The 7,608-nt window shown below is 42.8% G+C and overlaps 1 protein-coding gene across 6 annotated transcripts in view; it reads left to right on the forward strand.

Annotated features, from left to right (window-relative positions):
- ZNF644 (zinc finger protein 644) overlaps window positions 1-7,608 on the forward strand; it is a 90,680-nt gene that overhangs the window by 25,558 nt on the left and 57,514 nt on the right. For 4 of the 6 annotated variants that reach the window (XM_056523175.1, XM_056523180.1, XM_056523176.1 and 1 more), the window contains exon 2: window positions 3,813-3,860. The gene's annotated coding sequence lies outside the window, so the exon portion shown is untranslated. Of the gene's footprint in view, window positions 1-3,812; window positions 3,861-6,041; window positions 6,083-7,608 lie in introns of all 6 variants that reach the window. The other 2 variants (XM_056523177.1, XM_056523179.1) reach the window with 1 other exon arrangement.

Consider the following 7,608-nt stretch of genomic DNA (forward strand, 5'->3'; position numbering starts at 1 on the left):
TCAGACCACACATGGAATACTGTGTACAGTACTGGTCAGACCACACATGGAATACTGTGTACAGTACTGGTCAGACCACACATGGAATACTGTGTACAGTACTGGTCAGACCACACATGGAATACTGTGTACAGTACTGGTCAGACCACACATGGAATACTGTGTACAGTACTGGTCAGACCACACATGGAATACTGTGTACAGTACTGGGCTCCAGTGTACAAGAAAGATACAGTGGAGCTGGAGAGGGTTCAAAGACGGGCAACCAGGGTAATACGGGGATTGGGAGGACTACAGTACCCAGAAAGATTATCAAAATTGGGGTTATTTAGTTAAGAAAAAAGAAGGCTTAGGGGAGACCTAATAACTATGTATAAATATATCAGGGGACAGTACAGAGATCTCTCCATGATCTATTTATACCCAGGACTGTATATATAACAAGGGGGCATCCTCTACGTCTAGAGGAAAGAAGGTTTCTACACCAGCACAGACGGGGGTTCTTTACTGTAAGAGCAGTGAGACTGTGGAATTCTCTGCCTGAGGAGGTGTCATGGTGAACTCTGTAAAAGAATATAAAAGGGGTCTGGATGCATTTTTGGAGAATAATAACATTACAGGTTATGTATACTAGATTTATAGGGACAGAACATTGATCCAGGGATTTATTCTGATGACATATTTGGAGTCGGGAAGGAATTTTTACCTCTTGTATGAGGGTTTTTTGGCTCCTCTGGATCAACTCAGTAGGGACTCGTTAGGGTTATAGGTTGAACTTGATTGACTCTGGTCTTTTTTCAACCTTATGAACTATCTTGTTGTCCCCCCACCCCCGATGCTGTTGTCCCCCACACTAGGTCATTGTTGAGGCTTGAGTTTCGGTAACTTGTCACTTTCTCCTGCTCTTTATTTCTTGGAAAAGTCTGGTCCTAAAAGCAAAACCTGTGACCTAAATATTTATTCCAGATCGGAACTTATTCCAATTTACAGTAACCCTTTGTGTGTTATGCTTCTGGTATACAGAATAGGTGTTGTATGGTATATCTCACCCTGGAGACACGCGTGAATATAATCCAGATCTGTACATTCATGCCGGAGCGCTCCTTTCTATACTTGGTCCTCACCGCTCTTCCTATACCTAATAAGGTTGGTGTCTTCTGCTTTGTATCAACAGCATTTAGGTCACCTGACCCTGAATGTGTGCGGCTGCCGTACGTATAGTGATATGACAAATGATCAGGATCTAAGCTTATACATTCATTGTCCTTCACATTATTAACAACTAAAGGGGTATTCTGGTTTCATTAAAAAAATTAAAAAAATTCTGGATGCGCAGTAAAAATAAATGATACCTTCCTACCCTGCTCCCCCTGCAGCTCCTGTTCCAGCTCTTTCTGATCCCTTACTTGTAGCTGATTGTTCCTGCTTACAAGACGACACAGCAGGACCTCATTCCTTATACAAGGCCTCACAACATGATCCAGTGTCCTTATACAAGGCTCCACGACATTACCCTGTATTCTTATCCAAGGCTTCACAACACTCTGGCTAGCAGATCCGACCTTTTCTTTGTACATGTCTGCATAGACTTATTGAGAGAGAGGTCGGATTTGATTGACGGCCGTGACAGCAGTAACACTACATGGCTACTACACAATGGACAAAGCTTTCAGCATCCAGCCATTCATTGTGTACACTGCCAAACAGCTGATGTGCAGGATGTCTGCGCCCACCGAACCACAGGATAGATCATCATTGTAAAATGCCCCTTTTAAAATGGTACTCCGGCCCTATGACATCTTATCCCTTATCCAAAGGATAGGGGATAAGATGTCTGACCGTGGGGGTCCCGCCGCTGGGGACCCCCGCAATCTTGCATTTGGCACCCACCTCTTTTGAGCTGCATGCTGCGCTGCCAGCTCACAAACTGCCGGGTGCTTACCACGGGGCCGGAGTATTGTGACGTCACAACTCCGCCCCCGTGTGACCTCACCCCCCCGCCCCCGCTATGCAAGTCTATGGGAGGGGTTGTGATGGCCATCACGCCTCCTCCCATAGACTTGCATTAAGGGGGCGGGCTGTGACATCACGAGGGGGCGTAGCCGTGATGTCACGATGCTCCAGCCCCTGTATCGCCGGTCATTATGCACAGAGTGAGTTTGCTCTGTGCAGTAATGATAGCGGGGTTCTGCAAAGGAGATTCTGGGGGTCCCCAGCGGCGGGACCCCCGCAATCTGACATCTTATCCCCTAGGGTCGGAGTACCACTTTAAGGACTCAGACAATTTTATTTTAAGGTTTTTTTTTCTCCTTGCCTTCAAAAAATCATAACTTTTATATTTTCATCCACAGACTAGTATGAGGGCTTGTATTTTGCGCGACCAGTTGTCCGTTGTAATGCCATCACTTACTTTACCATAAAATGTATGGCGCAACCAAAAAAAATACTATTATGTGAGGAAATTTAAAAGAAAACCGCAATTTTGCTAATTTTGGAAGGTTTCGTTTTCACGCCGTACAATTTATAGTTAAAATTACATGTGTTCTTTATTCTTTGGGTCAATACGATTAAAATGATACCCATTATTACATACTTTTCTATTACTGTTGCACTTAAAAAAAATCACAAACTTTTTAACCAAATTAGTACGTTTAAAATCCCCCTATTTTGAAGACCTATAACTTTTTCATTTTTCCGTATAAGCGGAAATATGAGGGCTCATTTTTGGCGCCGTGATCTGTACTTGTTATTGATGCCATATTTGCTTATATACAATTTTTTAATACATTTTTATAAATTTTTTGTGGAATAAAATGTTATAAAAAAGCAGCAATTTTGGAATTGTTTTTTTTTACGTTCACGCCGTTCACTGTACGGTATCATTAACATTATATTTTAATAGTTTGGATATTTACGCACGTGGCAAAATTTATTTATTTTTTACACTTTTTGGGGGTGAATAAGGGAAAATTAGACAGTTTAAGTTTTTATCCGGGGAGGGTTTTTTCACTTTTTTTTAAAACTTTTTTTACAATAATTTTTACACTTTAATAGTTCCCACAGGGGACTATTTTTAGCAAACATTCAATTGCTAATACTGTTCAGTGCTATGTATAGGACATAGTACTGATCAGTATTATCGGTCATCTTCTGATCTGTGCTGCTCGATCTCAGACCAGAGCAGAAGAGTCGTGGAAGGCAGCGGAGGCAGGTGAGGGGACCTCCGTCTGCCATTCTGGGTGATCGGATTGCCGCGGCAATGCTGCAGGCGATCCGATCATCCATTTTAGTGTCCGCAATGCTGCAGATGCCGTAATCTGTATTGATCATGGCATCTGAAGGGTTAATGGCAGACATCCGCTCGATCGCGGATGTCGGCCATTACCGGCGGGTCCCTTGCTGCTATCAGCAGCCGGGACCTGCCGCACATGACCCGAGCATCGCTCCGATGCTCGCGGTTATATATAGGACGTAAATGTACGTCCTGGTGCTTTAAGTACCACCTCACCAGGATGTACATTTACGTCCTGCGTCGTTAAGGGGTTAAAGTAAACAAGAAAAGGTAGTTTTTGCAGATGACATTGCATTTTAGACCACTCCCCTTTCATGAAAAACCACGCCCTTTTGAGCTGCATCTTGCTTTGTGGTGCACAATATAGTCAAATATGTTTCTTGGAGCCACAATTGTGGTGATTTTTGGAGCCATATTGTGGAACAACAACCATAGGACATAATGACCGGTGTGAATGCGGCCTCAGCTAATTCTTGGTAATGGAGACGAGGATTTAACGCTGCTGTTTGTTTGGTTTCAGGTTCTGACAGAAGCGTCTGGATTTGGTTGACTTCAGAAGGAAACCATTGTAAGTAAAGTTTAATCATGATGAACCTTTTCCTTTAACCAGGATATACTGTAACTCATTTTTTTTTGTCTATATAATACACACTGTTTCATTCCAGTACAGCTTTAGTCATACTTTTACTGTAACTGAGTCATGTGATCAGCAGTCTGACCCACAGAACATCACTATGTTTACTGTGTCAGAGGAAGTGGTCCGTTCTGGTTCAGGTGAATTCCTGTGAAGTACAGGATGACGTTATAAGATCACTCCTACCAGACTCTGGCAACTCTATCTGTATACTGCTGCTGATATCTATAAGGTCAGGATATATAGTAGTTATACATCTCCCCTCCATCCCTATAGGATCAGGTTATATATTAGTTATAAATCTCCTCTGACTATACTGTATACTGCTGCTACTTTCTCTATGAGATCAGGATAAATAGTAGATAGACACCTCCCCTCCGTCTGTATACTGCTGCTGATATCTATAAGGTCAGGATATATAGTAGTTATACATCTCCCCTCCATCCCTATAGGATCAGGTTATATATTAGTTATAAATCTCCTCTGACTATACTGTATACTGCTGCTACTTTCTCTATGAGATCAGGATAAATAGTAGATAGACACCTCCCCTCCGTCTGTATACTGCTGCTGATATCTATAAGGTCAGGATATATAGTAGTTATACATCTCCCCTCCATCCCTATAGGATCAGGATATATATATGTATGTTATAAATCTCCTCTGACTATGTTGACACAACATTTTTGCTGTGATTTTACTAAAATCATGTTACATAAGTGTTTATTTATTTATTTTTTTTTTTTTGGGGGGGGGGGGGGTGGATTTGTGCTGCATTTGTGCAAATCACTGTACAATTAGTAGCTAAATGCAGTCAAAATGGATGAAAAATGCTGAAAAATGTTGACATGTGAACAGGGCATAGAGGCCTCAGGTCTTTATCAAACCCCTCACTGGTCATTATAGGTCAAATCACTTTCTCCTCCTGGCAATATTTCTCTAAAAAAACAAAAAACAAAAAAAAAACGCAATACTGTACATAATGGGGGAGATTTATCAAAACCTGTCCAGAGGAAAGTTGCCCATACGACCAATCAGATCTCTTATTTCATTTTGCAGAGGCCTTGTTAAAAATGAAAGAAGCGATCTGATTGGTTGCTATGGGCAACTTTTCCTCTGGCAGGTTTTGATAAATCTCCCCCCCATTGTGCTCTGACTCCAAACCCACTTGGTTTAATCAGTTCTCCTGGGTGACCACCAGCAGCCTAATTAGATGACCAGGTGCAGGGATGAGACCCTACCCTTGATTCTGCTGCAGTCCAATTGATTTTAATGGGATTGTGCTGCGGCAGATGTTTCTGCTGGGGAAATTCTGATTCCAGCGTCCGCAAAAAAGAATAGACTCCTCTAAATTTTCTATGGATTCCGCTCGGAAATACATTGCCGTCTGTGGAGACAGTGCATTTTTCGAGCAGTCCTAACACCCATCGGAACTTTCAAATGTGTAGAATGTCCGCTCGTGTTTTCCATGTCAACAATTTGCACGGAATCGGCCCCTATGAACATGACCTTTCTCTGCAAGGCCAGAAGATTCCTAGGAAATGTATGCAGCATTAGGAAATCATTTCTGTGATAGAATAGCAAGAAGTGTCTTAAAGTGTACCCGTCAGATCCAACAAAAACATTTTTTTTAATATATCACTCAGTACCTAATCCTGACCATGTACATCTAATTTTTATGTGTCTAGCACCTTTATTTATTTTTTTATTACACTTTTAATTTAGCTCACTAGTCTAAATTCTTCTCAAAAGGAGGAGGCGTGGCCTCACTGTGCAGGTCTCCGCCCCCTCCCTCAGTATGCTGTCTGCTCACATCTCCCCTAGCATTAGCAAAACTAAAACTCCCAGCTTGTCCTCACTGACAGTAGCGGGACACAAGCTGACAGTGGGAGGATTTTTCCTGCTCTCACAGCTGTCAATCAAGGAAGTGTGTCCATGACATAGGGGATGACTCATGGACACAGCAGGACTAGTATGTGTCCAAGCAGGCAGGAGGGCAATTGTTTGACTGGATTTTTCAGTATGAAATACTGAAAATTTTCTAATGAGAGTAAATGCAAAACCTATTGGTTATACATGCTTATACAACAGATCAAACGTTTTTGTATCTGACAGTACCCATTTAAATCCCATGCCTGCAACATCAGCCAAAACAGGTAAGCACAAAGCATACACAAGAACCTCTACTTTATTCTCTGATAACAGTCTATGCTGCTCTATATCGTCCTTTTTAAAGGGGTTATCCAGGAAAAAACTGTTTTTTTTAAATATCAACTGGCTCCAGAAAGTTGAACAGATTTGTAAATTACTTCTATTAAAAAAAATCTTAATCCTTTCAGTACTTATGAGCTTCTGAAGTTGAGTTGTTGTTTTCTAAGTGTTCTCTGATTACACCTGTCTCGGGAATTGCCCAGTTTAGAAGCAAATCCCCATAGCAAACCTCTTCTAAACTGGGCGGTTCCCGAGACACGTGTCATCAGAGAGCACTTAGACAGAAAAGAACAACCTAAACTTCAAAAGCAGAGAGACACAGGAGAGAGAGAGACAGGCTGCCGTCCCTCCCCTGTACTTAGTCTGTATGCACACTGCAGAGCAGTGTTTCCCAACCAGGGTGCCTCCATCTGTTGCAAAACTACAACTCCCAGCATGCCCGGACAGCTGTTGGCGGTCTGGGCATGCTGGGAGTTGTAGTTTTGCAACATCAGGAGGTACCCTGGTTGGGAAACACTGCTGCAGAGAGAGAGCAGCATACAGGAAGACTGGCAGAAGCAGAGTCCTGGCCAGGCTTCATGTGACATCATGCCTGCCGGGACCTGCCTCCTTCCACCCCTCAGAAAGACAGTGCTCCTGAGCTAATGAAGAGGGATAAAAAAAGGTATTTCCACAGCATTTTAAACCTCAATAAACACAGGGATAGGCATAGTTAGAGTAAGGGACAGATGGGGAGGGAGATCATGGAAATTTTAGTTGATGACAGGTACTCTTTAACTTTCTGGAGCCAGTTGATATATAAAAAAAAGTTTTTTCCTGGAATACCCCTTTAATGTTAAGGACTCCTTAGACCTACTCAGTGAAGGGGCTGTAGCATTAGTAAAACACTGCGGCTCGTTCAAAGGTTTTCTGTACAGAGTTTCGCCCCAGCCGCACTCTGTGCACATCGCTTCATTCACTGTGTTGTGTTTCCCTGCACAGCAGGTTACAGTAGTGTCGCTCTGCTAGGAAGGACTTTGATGGAGCAGCCGCCCTTCATATACTGATACAGCGGGGGATCACAGTAATCGGACCCTCACTGATCTCACTGTTAAGCCTCATCCTTGCCAATACCCCTTACTTAGTTTATTATGTGAAAAGCGTTTACCAAATAATATGGATTAGTTTATATTATATTGTATGTTTCTCTAATACAGTCTTTCCCTACCAGCGTGCCTTCAGCCTTCGGCTGTCCGGGCATGCTGGGAGTTGTAGTTTTGCAACAGCTGCAAGGGTGTGGAAATGGAAAAAAAAAAAAACTACCTTATTTTTCGCCGTATAAGATGCACCTTTTCTTTCCCAAAACTGGGGGGAAAAAGTTGGTGCGTCTTATATGGCGAATTCAACCCTATCGCGGCGGTCCCTGCGGCCATCAACGGCCTCCTCGGTGTCTTCTCCGTTCAGGGATCCCCTGTATGGCCGGCGCTCTCCT

Source organism: Hyla sarda, chromosome 6, assembly GCF_029499605.1.
Source record: "Hyla sarda isolate aHylSar1 chromosome 6, aHylSar1.hap1, whole genome shotgun sequence".
Taxonomy (NCBI): Eukaryota; Metazoa; Chordata; class Amphibia; order Anura; family Hylidae; genus Hyla; species Hyla sarda.